Source organism: Pinus tabuliformis, chromosome 3_1 (genome assembly GCF_031772625.1).
Source record: "Pinus tabuliformis cultivar Carrire ecotype Pingquan chromosome 3_1, CPIR1, whole genome shotgun sequence".
NCBI classification, from domain to species: domain Eukaryota; kingdom Viridiplantae; phylum Streptophyta; class Pinopsida; order Pinales; family Pinaceae; genus Pinus; species Pinus tabuliformis.
In genome coordinates this window covers 287,574,405-287,591,749 of record NC_142301.1, presented here as the reverse complement: position 1 = coordinate 287,591,749, position 17,345 = coordinate 287,574,405, and positions in this window count along the sequence as shown.

Sequence of the window (17,345 nt, the reverse complement as noted above, 5' to 3'; positions counted from 1 at the left end):
GCTCTGTATTTGTCAATAAATTTAGGCATCTTTCTCCACACAGACTCTCTGGATCATCAGGTACATATTTGCAAACAATAATGTCCTCCTCCGTCTGCTTCTTGTGCCCACGATCTGTGATGAACTATTTGATTTTGGAACACTGATGATGATTTTTTCTAGTGTGTCGACCCTGTGCGCCGCGCCCCAGCCCAACGTGTCGCGCAGGTTGGATGCGCCGTGCACGACCAAATTTGCACTGCTGTATATGGCTCTATGTGCAACGCGCTGTGGATGCGCCGCGACCTCCCTTCTATGCGCCGCGCCTGCAATTTCACCAACAATTTCGATTTTCACATTGACTTTTGTTTCCTCCACAATGTGTCATGACTTCAATGATGTCTTCAACCCACCAATCTTTAGGTACAAGGTGATAATGCTGGCTATGAATTTCATTCAATGTAGGGTTCAATATGCTTCTGAAAGATTTTTGATCTTGCATCATATAAGTTCTTGTATAAGTAAACGACCAGCCTACATTTACTGGATCTGTCAATGCTTTCCAAGCTACAACATCAATGCATCGACCATTAATCTTCAGATTTTCAGACCAGAGCAAGAATGATTTTGTAGTATGCAATGTAATGATAGAATCTTTCCAGCCATTAAGGAGGCTTGAATTGAGAAAGGTATCCAATTTCAATGTTAAGTTTCTTTTCTCTATTCCGTCAATCATTTCAAGATAGTCTGCAGCACAACGTGTAGACACGATGTTCTGGACACTTACAGTGACTATGATCCCACAGCCAAACTTGGCACAAAACTCAAATGCCTTCGCACCTCCTGGAATATCATTAAGGGACACATTGTCATTCATGGATTCATGAGCTTCAACAGCTAGTTTCTACAGTCGACCAGACTTTGAAGGCAGTGGAAACTTGTGCAACAAGAATTTTGTATCCTTAATTTCCACAACATAGTCAGTAGGCACTTCAACAGAAACTGTCCTGCCAATGCTGCAGAACTTTTGGCACTTTCTCATTTTGAAATGACTCTGTTTTACCTGTCTTTGAATTTTTGGAGTGTGTTAACACCCAGGTTGTTCCCTATGACTCCCAAGGGAATACGGCCGGGGTAACCACTAACCAATCTTTTAATCACTGCTTCTAGCCAAACAGTGATCAGAGAGGGCTCTCTCTTTATGATTTATATCTACTGTGATGGTGTTTTAGGCTAGGTATTGAGTACAGGTCATGTTTGTGTTTCGGTTGATGAAATTCCCTTAGACTTCAGTGATGTAGTTTTTAGATATGTTGAATATCATTGGGCAATGGAGTCTGTGGCTTACTGTGTTTGAATCTGTGAGGTGAAAAATGGAACTTACAGGGCCATTTGGGTGTTTAATAGAACAGATTTTTGATTAAAAGACTGGTAACAGGTAGCACGAACAGTGAAAGCATTTAAGAATTTTCACTATTTATCTATATGTTCCCAACAGATAGCTTTAAGAAGAGAAAACAGAGGTCTTAGGGGCAAAAGTTGAATCCCTGAGAATGGCTGTTACAATAAAAACACAGTTTTGAATTGCAGCAATTAAGAATTACAATTCTGTTACTGTATAAGAGGAAAACATTTATAATAGCTCAGTTTGAGTCCAGGGTAAACATGGTTAAATCCTGGTACTATCCTTTCACCTTGCTATCAAGTGTAAAACATTAGAACGACAAAGAGAACAAACGACTCAAAACAGACACGACAAGAGATTTGAGAATACTTATAGTTTTATGCAACACCCATGGAATCCTGTAACATGCATCCTTCACCACAAGACATCAAATACACCAAACTTCTGGAAGTTCCATTCCTCCTTTGTATTAATTCTCTGAAAATATTACAGCAGATGGAAGTTATCCAAGAGAAAATTCCAGCAACCTCTTCAGCATCTGTGAAGGGTCTATATATACTAGCGGTGGTCTACAGAAATATCTGAGTTCTGCGTTATCTCAGTCTTTACATTCTCACCAACTCTTTAAGATATTATGTCGAAAATTTATTACACATTTAATACACAGTACAGGCATTTTAATGCTCTGTCAGAAGATATTTAGCTTTATAAGAATAGCTAAGTCGGTCTGAATATTTGGAGTTAATGCATAGAAAACCCGACTGTAGGCTGGTACACTATGTCTCGGGCCTGTCAGCTGTATCTTTGACTGCCGCTGGTGGTGAGTCATTGGTCTGGCTGAGTTGGCTCAGCCTCTGCCTTTTCCTGTGGGTATTAATTCCCAAAATTGTCACTGTATGTACCTGCTTCTTTCCCTTTGCGCTATTGGTTCTGTCCCGTTAAAATTGTCTGGGTCAAATGCCTCCAGACATCCTGTGTGGGCAGTTGATGTGCCAAAATTGCCCCTAGAGTCTCATCTGCTTCTGTGAACTTGAAGAAATTGGGTGGTGTATCAAACAGATGCTCTATCTCATTCATGAGAAAAAACAGGTTCTCCACTCTGTCATACATCATTTGCCCTGTGGCTGGCCCTGTGTCCTTTGAAGTGCTGGGAGGTTTTGCAATCTCTGCTACTGCATGTGCATCAATTCTCTTGTTATAGTTGTCCAGGGTGAGCAGTCTTCCCACGCTGCTCAAAATGTTGGGGAGGCCTCTGTTCTGCAGTGTTACAAACTTCTCCAGGAACCTGTTAATTTCTGTCTGCATGTCCTGTGTCCTTCTTTCCAAGGTTCCAATCAAGTTTCTCAATGTAACAACTCTCTTGGCTATGGCAATTGTTTCTGTCCTGTTGTTGATTCCCATGGTAGCCAATTGAGTGCTGGTCTTGTAATTCAGGATATTGATCATCCTGGTAGCTGCTTCTGGCATGTGTCCAAGGCTTGCCCTGGCTCTCTGTATCTCCTTGTTTGCTTTGGTGATGAGCACCATTTGCTCATCCATAGTCTCAATATATTGCCACTGGTTGGCAATGGATCTTCCAATGTTGCTCCATAATACTGCTTTCATCTGAGCAGTTACCTTTTCCAATGCAAGCTCTTTTTCCAGCTCAGCAATCCTTCTCTTAAGGGTTTTCACCTCCCTCTCCTTGGCTGCCTCATTTTGTTTGCTTTTATCAAATTTCTCATTAACATTAGCCAAGTTCTGTTTGAGCCCATCCAGCTCTTTCATTTGAGCTTCCATAGCTCGGATCTCTGCTTGCAGCTTTTGCATGTCTAGACTAGCAGCCTGTTCTGATGTTGTAGTTGTTGCTGCTGTGGATGGCGCTGTAGTTGGTGCTGTAGCTTCTGTTTGCTGAGGAGGAGGAGCAGTCTTTGGAGGGACTTCCTCAAGATTTATTATCACAGGAGGAGGCTGGGAGGGATGGCCCTCTTCTCTTTGCTTCAGTGCTTCCTGTAGTGCTGCCTTTGCAGCTTCAGTTTGTCCTAGCTGGTCTTGAGTCCTAACCAGCTCTTTGTATAAGGATACCAGCAGGTCTGTGGTATCTTTTTCTTGCTGTTGCTGGGCAACTTCATCTGTTTGTGGATGGATGGTGGCCGGGAGTTTGATTTTCTTTCTTAGGGCTGCCATGTCTGCATCCCTTATTTTCAGCAGTTCTTGGATGCCTTTGACATCCTTGGGATCATGTCCAATATCTATGATTACCTCCTCCAAGGATTTGATCCTGTTGTCCTTGGCCTGTGAGGATGCTCGTTCCAATTCTAGCTGGGATGATGTATTGTCTAGGCTGCTCTTTAACTTGTAATTTTCCAGTGTCTCATCTGCCAGGGAGGCATACACCATTTCACCCGTTTGTTTGTGTAACTCTATCTTATCCATGGGGTGAATATCTTTAGCCAGAACCTCCATATTTGTTCTCAAATAGTCTGAGGTGGACTGAGGATGTAGAGTTGTGGGCATAAAATGGCTCATTATCATTTTGCCCTCACTCACATCAAAAGCAGACATTAGTCTCTGCTGGTTGCTGGGGGCTAGTTTTAACAAGTGATCATAGAGTTGCACTTTTATGGGATCACTCCTTCTCTTGATTTCGATGAACTGCTGCTTTATACTTGAGTGCCCCTCTCTATGCCGGCCAGAAGAGCTGACCTCTCCTCCCATTGTCATATCTGGTCCTCTTTGAGATGAGCTGGCCGAGAGTTCTCCACTGGGTGGGCCCATGCCCATGGCCTGCCTTACTGCTATGTCCTCCTCTTGGGAGTCATTCAATCTTTGTCTTTTCTCTCCTCTGATAAAGGATGAAGTCTGGGGAGTCTCTCTTTCTCTCTTTTTGGTTAAGTCCTCCTTCTGAGGTGTTTGGAGGACTGAGCTGTCCACACTGATGTCTGTTCTTGGAGACAACTCTGTTTGGGGCTGCTGTTCTGTAGATCCGGGCAAATCTGTCTCTTTATTTTGCTGTAATGGCTGCTGCCCACTAGTTTGTGGTTTATCTTGTTGCTGCCCCAACTCCCGTTCTTCCATTTCTTCTTGCTGCTGTAGCAAGGTGTCAACCTGTTCTTCTGTTAATATAGGTGGTTGTTCCACCTGTTTGCCTTTGTCCTTGCTTGCTGCTTGGGTTGTCTGCTCGGCAGTTCGCTGTTGTGTTGCTGGTGTTGTGGTGGCTGCCCCAATTTGCCTCCTGTAGGAAATAGGCACCTGTCCACAAGTTTCCAAGTCAGCTTGTTTTTGGACATTTCTAGCCTCTTGCTCAAGTATTTCTTCATTAGTCATTTGCTCTACTAATGTGCCCTCTTCCCAATCTGGTGCATTTGCATATTTTTCAATTTCAGGTAATCTTGCATGTGCATAGTTGCCTAACTTATACCTGATCCTCCTGAGGGAAATAGAGTGGTTAGGGTCATATGGAATCCACTCAAAACTAGTTTTCAACTGGAGTCCTTCCAGAATCCTGTCTGCCTCTTTCCAGCCTTCCTCCTTCCTGTTGTATAAGAAGGGACCTAGCTGATTTCTCACTTTCAACTGTGATTTCTTGTTTTTACTCTGAAAGTGTAGGTAATCTGAGTTCCCAAATTGCCTGAAATATTCTAAGGCAAACAGTCTCATGGGAACGTACCTTGGCAGCCTAAATGGATTTAATTCACATCCATACACCCTAATGACTGTGTGATTCTGGTAGAAGTACCAGTTGCCGATGTTGTAAAGCTTGTTCAAATGAAGAATTCTTTTCATGTCATCGGTCAGTCTAGGAGGAGGGGCACCTTGCAGCACTGTTAGGGCTGGATGAACAAATAAATCAATAAACTCACAGTATGTATAAGGTGATAGTGAGGTACGATGGAACACAGGGGTCCAAAAAACAACTGATCTTGGGGTTCCTTGGGCGTTGAGTGACCTCAAAGGGACAGAGAAGGCAGCTGGCTGGTTGAACAAGAACAGATGATATATGTAGGAGGTATATCTGAACAGCCTCTCCCTCTTCAAGTTCATGAACTGGTCATGAATCTTCTCAGCTATATAAGTTGCATAATCATAGTGGATAGCTGGAGGCTTACCCGGGGCAAATATGGACAGCATGGCCAATATGCTGTCATCTACATCTTCCAGTCCTCTGAATCCCAGGACATATCCAATCAAGTCCACCATCATCCTGCCCAACTCATTCAGGTATTGGTACCCAATGGGAGGGGTTCTGACTGCTTCAGAGCTAGGTGTGACAAATAGCTGGTTAATCTTCACAATCTGGTCATTAGACAGGTTATTTCCTCTCTTTATCAAATCTTGCATGGAAAGAGGGGTCAATTTCTTGGCTGTATGAAAATGCAGCATCTGATTTATACTCTCTGGAGTGATCTGAAACAGGACTAGGCCTGTGGGGCTAATGACTGCCCTTTGGCTGGGGTCATAGCACTCTTGGCAACTGTAGATAAGCTCTGGCATGGGATTAACTTGGGGAAGGTTGTATATGGGCAAATTTGATTCCCAAATTCCCAGGATATCTGCTCCACTCATGTGCTGGGCTCTTAGTTCATTTAACATCTGGATATTATACTTAGTTCCCATAGGAAACCAGTCCAACATCTGGTAATCCATGTCTCCCAGGGGTTTCCATGCTAATTCTTGGTGGGGGGCATTGATAGGCTTAATATTGAGAGCAATGGGAGTCTCCATAGCTTGTGAAGGGATAAACTAATGCAATTTGACAAGTGAGTTGGCAAAGACAGACTGCAGATTGCCCTCTGTGGTAAAAACTCGATTTTCTGAACTGTCAGAGGGGAATTTACCAGCTAGCAATTGAAATACTGCTGGTAATTGGTTACAGAGACTCTTTTGGGGCCCAATTTAGCTCCTGGTAGTAATTCAGAGGTATTCAGCGGGGCATTTAGCCGAGAAAACGCAGGACGAGGGGTTTTCAGATGAATTGCAGTTTGTTACAACTCTGCAGGGAATTTTTGGACTTCACAGAGACAATGGTGGAGGTATAACCCGGTTCTAGCGGTGAAAAAATCTGTTTTACGGTCCTATTATGCCTGTGAGCAGTTTAGAGCAGAATGCAGGTCGAATGGAGGGCAGGGTAGGGTAAATACCTGTAACTCGACGTGCAGAAGTCGTGATAAGGTGTACTGCAGTTGCTGGAGTGGTCGCCTTTGTTGAATTTACAGGTTGGCGGAAATCCGGGCAGAAACGGTTAAACAGAGAGTTCGGCAGACAAAACAATGAAATGGTAAAAAATGCGCGAAATTTGGTTAATATGAGATTTTTACCCATTTGGCGCTTTTATAGGATGACGTCAGCATGACGTCATTGGTGGGTCACGGTGATGTGACGTCAGCTGACGTCATCGGGGAGGACGTGGCAGCAGACGACCGGTCAACGGGGGTGAGGTGGCAGTCCAGTCAGCGGTGAGCTGGACGTGGCGGGACGGTCAAATAGCGGACGGGCGGAGGTTAAGCCGTGAAGGTTACGGTTAAGGCTTTAACCGTCACGGTCTCTCGGGGCGGTTAGAGTACGGCGCCCAGGGTGTCAGAGGGAGCTCCGAGACGGTCTAACGGGCGACGCGTGGCAGAGGCATGACGAGGCGCAACGTCATGTTCTCGGGAGTTAACGCGCGGACGTGGACGGCGTTCCGATATTGTGGTGGGCCGTCGGATCTGGAAGACTTGATCCGACGGCTGGCGGAGGTGTAAGGTGCACGGCGGATAGGGCGGCGGAAAAATTTAACGTTTATGGGTTTTTTGACAAGGTTTTCAAATGTTTCAACCTCTGACCACCCGCGCTTGCATTTGGGGGCATGCTGAAGGCGGGATTTTGCCTTTTATAAGGTTTGCGGAGGGTTTGTGGGCTAGAGGGGTTTAGAGAGGGGTTTTTACCCATGCAAAGGTATTTTTTGAGGGGAAATGATCTGCAGCAAAGGGAGAGTATCGGGGATAGGTTCACCATGGTGGCCAGATGCCACTATGATCCCTCTTTGCAGATTTCTCGGCTATTATGCCTAGGGGAGGGAATATATAACATTTAGGGCTTTATACACCTTAGTGTTATTACTATTAGGGCAAGGGGTAGAATAAGGGAGTTAAATAGTAGAATTAGGAGTTAGTAAAGTGAAGGAGGGGAATCTTTGAGAAAGGGGATGTTAATGATGGAGTAAGGGGGAAAAAGTGAAGTTAGTGATGCTTTCTGCTGTGAATCCATGAAATTCACCACCTTTTTTGCTGATATGTCCATTGCCTTGGCAAAATATCTTTGACAACTATGTAATGGTGAACCTGTCCTTTCTGCAACCACAACTGCCTACCCAATTATTTCACCTAACATTTTTTAGTTTCTTCTTGGAGGGGCACTTAGACTTGCAACCCTCAATTGCCTTTTCTTTTCTTTGGCTTTTTCCTTTTTTACTCTATCTGCTTCTACCCTTATCTCTTCCAAGGTCCCAGATTAGGCTTTTGGGAACCTTTGTTTCTCTACCTGAACTACTTGTCTGCCAAGATTAAGCTGTTTGGACAGACTTCTTTCTCTATTCTACAACTCAAAATTGAAACATGGCATGATCCAGATTAGACTGTTGAATCATCCACAAAAATGTAATAAGGTCCTCAATATCTGAAGTAATTTCACACACCTCTGATTACCTGGAAATATGGGATCTTTGTGCTAACAAAGCAGAGCCTATTTGGATTTTCAATAATCAATCATGAAATATGAAACCTATTACTATAGGTATCCAACAGAGTGAATGATGAATCTCATCTATCTGTTGCAGGGTCGCTGAAGCTGCTGAAGATAATAAGGTGACCAAGGCCTGCATTTGAAATTCTTCATGGTGGAAAACTTTAAAAATACACTTATTACAAACCATTGATTTGACGATTTCGTTTTGAAGAGGAATCACCTTTGAGCATTATTGATGATGACAATCTTGAAATGAAAACTTATTGATCCTCCCTCTAGCCTGGTGACATGATTGGGCACTTTCAAGACACAACTTATGAAACCTGGTGGGCTCCAGTATTGTAGCAATAATGCTACAACTCCTGGAACTCCCTTCTTTAATTTTATCAACCCGGTAGTTCGTAACAAACTTGGAAGCGACGGTGCTGTATGCACAAGTACTAGCTCTTGCCGCAGCTGTCACTTGGTCAGCTGGCACAAGTCCACTAGGAGCTTAAGCCAACTTCTATGAGCTATTAGAAGAAGCTTTTTAATTGAGGGATGAAAGCTAACTCGAAGGAAGCTAATCTAATTGCAAAAAGAAACTGAAAGCCAAAAAGAAATGCAAACCCTAGCAAACCCTAATTCTACCAGCTAGTCCTACTGACGCAAAGGAAAGCATGCAAACTACTGAAAGAGATGCCATTACTTCTATGAAGGTAAAATACATGTGTCTAGACTACCTATATCTGAAGAAAACATCTTTTTGTATTTTTGTTTAAGTTGTTGGAATTATCATGCATGTGCTTCTAACTATTTTTGACTGTGCAGAGGTGGATCAGGGAGGAGAAATGCTTGGGACAGGTTGGGAAGGTTCAGAGAGGGTCTAAGGGGTCCCTAACACCCTTCCAGAGAGTCTCACAAAGTTTGGCTGCCAAGAAACCGTGTTTATGAGCTTCTACAGGAAGTCTGCAGGGGTTCTACAGGATGTTCAGGATTTCTACAAGATGTTCTGTAATTCTTCTACAAGATGTTTCGAAATGGGATTTTGGAGCATGGATGGAGGGAAAAAGATGGAGGAATGAGTATGGAGGTGAAATAGGGGTGTGAAGAGGTCTAGGACTTGGTGGATGAGGCTAAGGAGCGATTGGATTTGTTCAAGGATGGAGGACACGATGATGCACAAGAATGTAGGAATTAGGGCAAGGTGGGGAAAGTATGGCAAATGAAGGGTACGAATCATGGACTAAGGGGTGGAGCAGATTATCTGATGGATTATGGGTAGATAGAGAAGGATAACATGTGCTCTGCAAGTTATGTTTCCAACTGAACCAACAAAGACATGCAAGAAAACAAAGATCTAGTTATGCTACCCTAATATGATCTAGCTAACAGTAACAAGAATGGACAACAACTTTATTTGCAAGGAAACCATGTATATTAACTGTGAAATGAAGCATTCAAAGATCTGAACATGTAACCAACTTCTGCAAATGAAAACCAAACACTAATGATTGCATGGAAAAGCAAAGTCAGTGCTTTTGTGGGCAGCAAAGTCATCCTAGTCACAGCTCCTGATCCCACTAAGGGAGAGGTGAAACCACAGATGTTTGTTGGCCCTTTTCTTGAAGCTTTTTCTGTTAACAACCTATCAACTAAATCTGAGCATGAAAAGCTATTTTACACATAAAAAAACAAACTAAATAACAAAACAAGAGTTAGATCTAAATAGCAGATTTTATTCTAAGAATGCAGCAAAAACACATAAAGATAATCAAAGGAGGTATTGGGCACTTGAGATGGGCCCAACCCCAAGAGCTACAGCCTCCTAAGAGAGATTTAGAGCTGGTGCAAAGCTGGATTCATCTTTATTGATCAAGAAATGAAGAGTTACATCAAAACTGTCCACAAGGAGAACTTGAAAATGAGCTGACAGCAAAACTAATCTATTGCCTAGAAATCGAACTACAAAATGACTACAAGAAGACTATGAAATGACTAACTACCAGCTACAAAATGACTAACCACTAGCTAACCCAAAATGAGGCCCTAAGCCTTCTTATTTATACAAATTGAGGACCCCAACAGTCCTCCTAAACTTTAGGGACTCGGCTGCCCAAGACTTGTAGTTAACAACAGTCCTACTTGACTTGCTTGGCTGCCCTTGTGCTGATTGATTTGGTGGCCCTTGAACTCTGAGATGATGGTGGAGAATTCGAGGTAAGGGCCCATAAATGAGGGGGACACCTTCCTACAAATCCTCTCCCTTGTTCTCCCACGAATTTGGCTCCCAAGTGCTCATTAAGACTTTCAATTTTGTCTCCAAGTTGACCAAAAAGGCTACACAAAGCACCCATTAGACTTGTTGGCATAATGACTAACCAAATTCACTCTATTAGCATAAATATAATCAAAAACATGCAATAAACTAATGAGAATGGTGGATTAAGTCAAATTAGGAGGTTGAATGAGCCCAAATAATTATCCATTTTTGGGGCTCATCATCACCCCCTACTGAAAGTGTTGCTCATCCTCTGAGCAACCAATCTCTATCCTCATCTTTGATGGCCCTGGTGGCCTCCTTGTCATGCCAAGCTTCAAATCCCTCCGATTTCTCCTTTTGCTGCCCCTTTTTCCAAACTTCCTGTAGAAAGTCCTATAGCTGAGTTCTGGCTTCCTGTAGAAACAGACAGCACCACTATATCCTGCTTGGCTGTGGGTGACTTTCCTTTCATCTTGGCTGTGGCTATCCTAGACTCAAGCTTGTAATATCCCATCCCAGGGTAAAGCACAAACCATTTCGGGATAGAGCACCTAGACACGATCAAAACTACTCAAGAATCTGTTAAGAGGGGAACGATAAAACCTCATCTGCTGCAATTTCAGACCATCAACAGCCCATACTGTAACTCCTCAGCCCTATTTGCAAGACTGTCAGCTTCAGTGTTTTCTTCTCTGTAGATATGTGAGGAACTGCTGTCATTAGCCATCCTTATTGCATCTGGAAGCAGTAGGTTCTGATTATTGTATATCCTCCCCTCATCCATTCCATCAACGGCTTTGAGTCCTCAAAGAATCGCATATCGTCCACCTGCCTCTCCTTTGCGACTGCCAAAAGAACAAAGACGGACCTAACCTCTTTCCAGTTATTCGTGTCAATTAGATGATGAATAAAGTTCAAATCCTTGCTTAAAACTTGAGCAATGGCAACAGTCCCTATTGTTGCTTCCACCTCATAAATGACTCTCCACCAATTTTCGAGCCAACCCTTATAAGCATTCTCATTGTAGCTCCTATTTTCCTTTACCCTGGCACCAAAACTTGATGCTTGGGGCTGAATAGCATGACCACAGACAACCGTATTAACTCTCAATCAGTAAGGTAGCTCTTTGATAATGTCCCCTTAGAATATGATAGACCAAGCCATCTGCCACCAAAGACAGGTACCAATCTTCATAACTTTTCGACTGACAGCTACACCTTGTTTGAGTCCATCTGTTCATTTTTCACTGTAGCGCACAGGACCTTGCAAACATTTTCAACTGAGAAAAGATCTTACAGGTTCAGATAAAAAAGTGAAAAATGACTCCTCCATACTTTACCTTGCAAACTTGAACATTTCCTAATGCCAATCACAACACATGCCAACGATAGGTACCAACATTGCAAGTTTGGACTGAAGTCTACAACTTACTTTAGCCCATCTGTAATTTTCAGGCACCACTGATCTCGAATTTTGCAAATGACCTTGATACCTTGCAGCAAGCTTTAAAATGCCATCACTTAAAGGATGTCCCATGAGTACTTGTTCATTTTTCACTTTGTTGCATAGGTACTTGTAAAAAAATGTCAAAGCACACAGAGAATGCAGCATGCACGGATTGAAGCAGTTGAGAATTGGTGGTTTTTTTGGGATAACAAGAGACACCTTTAGAAGCTAAATTACCTTTTAGATGGTGGTTTACAGTGGAAGAGATTGTTACTAAAACCAATTCTTATCCTAAAGCTTGCAAATATTCAGTTCCATATGATGATGACAGTAGACTGGATGATGGAAGGCTTGTTTATGACTGCACCACAGAAAGTAGCCAAAACAAAAAGATCAGAGTTGCAGAGTCTCAGGGTTGTATGTTTTGCATTGGTTGTTGTCAAGAACGTGGAAAAAATAATCAGCGGATGGTGAGAGTCAGCCGAGCATTTTTAATTGAGGCGTGATTTGTGGCGAGGTGGCAGAGACGTGTAATAGCCCATGCAAACTGTTGGTCCTCTGCAGTGCTTAACTGTTTGTTCTCTACCTGTAATCTCATCCATCAATCACGCTGAAGTTTAACTATCCATCACTACCTGTTTTCCAATATTCTTCCTGAGATGGCTGAGCACACGTGTTGATTGCACCCACCGAGCGCTGTTTGACTGGACGAGGGTGGCCAGTTAGCTGGCCACCGATTTTTTTAATCCCAACCATCTCATTCATTCATGCAATGCTTAGATTAGATTCATGCAAACAGAGGAACAAGTTTAGTCACGTACCTGCAAGTCGTGTGTGGTTGCTTTGCTGCATGCATGTGTTGATCTTCATTTGTCGCATGCATGTGTTGATGTAGTTGCATGGTGGCTTGATTGATGATTCATGGTTGTTTTTTCTTGTGCAGGTGTCCTCTGGACGGATCCAAGCTGCAGGAGTTCATTTCCACGTTCAGACCTCCACCTTCAAGCTGCTGCTGTTGAATTTTCACAGAACCAGAACTTGTTTTCGCCATTGCTCCCAAACGGTAAACCGGATTGATCTGAAACTTGCTGAGCATGTTCCTATCATCATTATGCACCTCCCATAGCAAAATCGTGATCAATGGATGCACGGATTTCGAGAAAAATGGAAAATGGCTGAAGATTTCAGAGATCGATTTCTCGGAAACCGTGCATCGGAATCGGCTGAAACTGCTTGGGTAGGTTACTATCACCCATGTGCATCTCCCCATGAAACAGGTTTTAAAATGGATGCACGGATATGGAGAAAATGCAAAAATGGTGGATGGTGATGGAGGCTGATTTCTTGGAAACCGTGCACCGGAATGGCCTGAAACTTCTCAGGCATGTTGCCACCACCCTTGTACAATTCCCCATAAAACGGTTTTTCAAATGGATGCATGGTTTTCAAGTTATGGCAAAGACAAATTTTGTTCTAGGTATTTTTGCTTCAAGGTATTTTGCATTTTTGTTGCATGGTATGAAAAATGAATTTGGGCTGTGATGCAGGTATGGAGATGATGGAGGAGGAGTTGGAAGATTTCATGAGGACTTCTGAACCCTTGAGGAAACTACCATGTTCACCAAACCACTTTTTTCAATCCATTTTTAACTTCTTGTAGCTCCTACAGGAACTTCCTGTAGAAAACACAGTTTTGAGGAAAGAAGCACAATGACATGAAAAAAATGATGGAAAAGGGGTGAGGGATGGAAACATGGATTCTTGCAGGCATAACCAATAGATTCCAAGCTTTAAATCCCCTTCCAAAATCGAATCTGGCTCGCTTGAAGGTTCTACAGGATGTTTCCTGTAGAAATATAGAACTTCCTCTAGAAGGCCCAAAAACTCCTTTGTCTTTGTTTTGAGTGATCCTCCTGACCTGCAATGTCATTGCTGCAACATGAAATTATTCAATGGAGATTAGCTTTATTTTTATTTTTCTTTTTCTCTTCTTTTTTTTTTTGAAAAACAACTAGGGCGCCTCATGGAGGTTTTCACCCTAATTGCCTGCCCTGGGCGCCTCCAAGGGAGGTTTTCACCCAGAGATCTTATTCTCTTTTCTCTTTTTTCCCAACCCATTGACCGCCTCATGGAGGTTTTCAATCAATGAGCCAATCTAAGGCGCCTCTGAGGAGGTTTTCACCTTAGATTTTTATTTTTTCTTCTTATTTTCATTTTTTCTCTTTTTTTTTCTTTTTTCTCTACCCTACCCTACTTGAAAAACAAAATCATTTTCAAGTATAAGAATACTTCCAATGGAGCCATGTGCACATCGATATTAGAGAAAAAATGATGTGAAGGCTCGAAATGCATGCTTTGATAGGTATCCAGATCTCAGAGACCAAATGATCTGACCTTGAAGGGATCAAACATAGCTGAGGAAGAGAGTACCGCTGCAACTTAGTGACTGTCTGAAACCATATCTCAATATAGCTCTGATATCCTTGGTTCTTTTGCTGATCTGGATCATGTTTCATGTCACCTTCTAACATGAATTTCTCATCTTCCTCTTTTTGCTGATCTTTCTCTTGAATACATGGAAGATTTGATGGTAACCATGAGGAGGCTTTCTCGATCTCTGATTCTGATCTCTTCTCTTAATCAAGTGCAGCCCATGGTTCTTTGATCTCCTCTTTTGAATCTTCTTTTGCTGGATGTGATCCTTCAATGCTTTCAAGATGATCTCTTTTTTGCAATGCTTTTCCTGAGCTATGGTGAAGATCATTGAGCTCAAGAGGAGTCATTTGGATATGTTGTGCCTCAGCTTTGCAATTGGGTTGAGCTGCTCCATTGTATGGTTTTGGAAATGGTGGTACGAGTAGTTGAGTGGAGGTGTGTATTTGAGATGGATGTGGATGGGGTTGTGGTTGAGCAGGAATTTGGGGTTGCCTTGGTGGAGCAGGAGGCGATGGTTGTGGATGAGCAGGTGGTGGAGGGAAAGAAGCAGGAGGAGTGTTGTATTGGGGCCTCCACTCCTGATGAGGTGCATTCCACTGAGGCTGTGGCTGAGCATAAGAGTGAAATGAATGAGCAACTGGTTGGGCATAATATGGATCTGTGAAGGAACAAGGAGGAGGTGTGAACCAGGAAGGATGAGTAGGGGGACCCCAAGAAGGCATGAAAGTGGCTTGATAAGGGTCATAATAGGTCTCGGATGTCCCTTGCAGTTCCTGCTAGTAAGATCTAGGTCCAGGCGGCTTCCTTTGGTTCATATGATAGAGTGGTTCAGTGGCTCCTTTAACTCTTTGATATGCAACTTTAAGTCCAGGAAAGGAAGGGCACTGATTCATAGGATGGTATTCTTCACAGACAAAACACACTTCTAGGGAGTGCATTGGACATTTGTTCCTAGGATGCTTTCTAGTGCACCTAGGACAAAAGATGACCAAATCCCTCTTGGCTTCCTCTTGCTTCTTTTGGATCCACAGGGTATCTAATTGCATGGCAAGAAACTGCCTCATATCACTCTTGAAATCTTCTATCTGATCTTCAAATTCGTCTTTGGACAAGGGACTGCTCCCAACATTTCTTCTTGTAGCCATTTGCTCTAGAGGAATGGTTTCTTCTTCTTCTCCCCTAGAGGTTCTTCAAATATGTCTTGATGTCCACCCAGGGGTTCTTCTTAGTCACAACCATCGAAGAAGAGAGAAGATTGGCTGTGTGAAGCAAAGGGGGTGTTGTGAAAATATTTTTCTAACTTATCTCTACTCCTACAAGGCATGAAAGGAAATATTTTTGGTTGATTTTTTTGTATTTTTATTCTTGTACTTTCAAAACTAAAATAGATTGAACTACAACTAACTATCTTGCTGAAATGAAAATGCGGAATTGAAATGAAAGCAGTAAAGGACTAACCTATTTTGCTCAAATGAAATTGCAGGAATGAAATGCTAAGCTACGCTTGCGGAATTGAAATGCTACTCTACACTTGCAAAAATGAAATTGCGGAATTGAAAAGCTAATCTATGAAAGCGGGAAATGCTAATCTACTTTTTCATAAACGAAATTGCATAATGGAAATGAAATAAACTACTTAGCAGAAGATTGTAGTGGAAAATAGAAGAAAAGCGACAATCACCAATACTCTGACGCTTCCCCGGCAACGACGCCAAAAAGATGGTGGGCTCCAGTATTGTAGCAATAATGCTACAACTCCTGGAACTCCCTTCTCTAATTTTATCAACCCGGTAGTTCGTAACAAACTTGGAAGCGACGGTGCTGTATGCACAAGTACTAGCTCTTGCCGCAGCTGTCACTTGGTCAGCTGGCACAAGTCCACTAGGAGCTTAAGCCAACTTCTATGAGCTCTTAGAAGAAGCTTTTTAATTGAGGGATGAAAGCTAACTCGAAGGAAGCTAATCTAATTGGAAAAAGAAACTGAAAGCCAAAAAGAAACGCAAACCCTAGCAAACCCTAATTCTACCAGCTAGTCCTACTGACGCAAAGGAGAGCATGCAAACTACTGAAAGAGATGCCATTACTTCTATGAAGGTAAAATACATGTGTCTAGACTACCTATATCTGAAGAAAACATCTTTTTGTATTTTTGTTTAAGTTGTTGGAATTATCATGCATGTGCTTCTAACTATTTTTGACAGTGCAGAGGTGGATCACGGAGGAGAAATGCTTGGGACAGGTTGGGAAGGTTCAGAGAGGGTCTAAGGGGTCCCTAACACCCTTCCAGAGAGTCTCACAAAGTTTGGCTGCCAAGAAACCGTGTTTATGAGCTTCTACAGGAAGTCTGCAGGGGTTCTACAGGATGTTCAGGATTTCTACAGGATGTTCTGTAATTCTTCTACAAGATGTTTCGAAATGGGATTTTGGAGCATGGATGGAGGGAAAAAAATGGAGGAATGAGTATGGAGGTGAAATAGGGGTGTGAAGAGGTCTAGGACTTGGTGGATGAGGCTAAGGAGCGATTGGATTTGTTCAACGATGGAGGACACGATGATGCACAAGAATGTAGGAATTAGGGCAAGGTGGGGAAAGTATGGCAAATGAAGGGTACGAATCATGGACTAAGGGGTGGAGAAGATTATCTGATGGATTATGGGTAGATAGAGAAGGATAACAGGTGCTCTGCAAGTTATGTTTCCAACTGAACCAACAAAGACATGCAAGAAAACAAAGATCTAGTTATGCTACCCTAATATGATCTAGCTAACAGTAACAAGAATGGAAAACAACTTTATTTGCAAGGAAACCATGTATATTAACTGTGAAATGAAGCATTCAAAGATCTGAACATGTAACCAACTTCTGCAAATGAAAACCAAACAGTAATGATTGCATGGAAAAGCAAAGTCAGTGCTTTTGTGGGCAGCAAAGTCATCCTAGTCACAGCTCCTGATCCCACTAAGGGAGAGGTGAAACCACAGATGTTTGTTGGCCCTTTTCTTGAAGCTTTTTCTGTTAACAACCTACCAACTAAATCTGAGTATGAAAAGCTATTTTACACATAAAAAAACAAACTAAATAACAAAACAAGAGTTAGATCTAAATAGCAGATTTTATTCTAAGAATGCAGCAAAA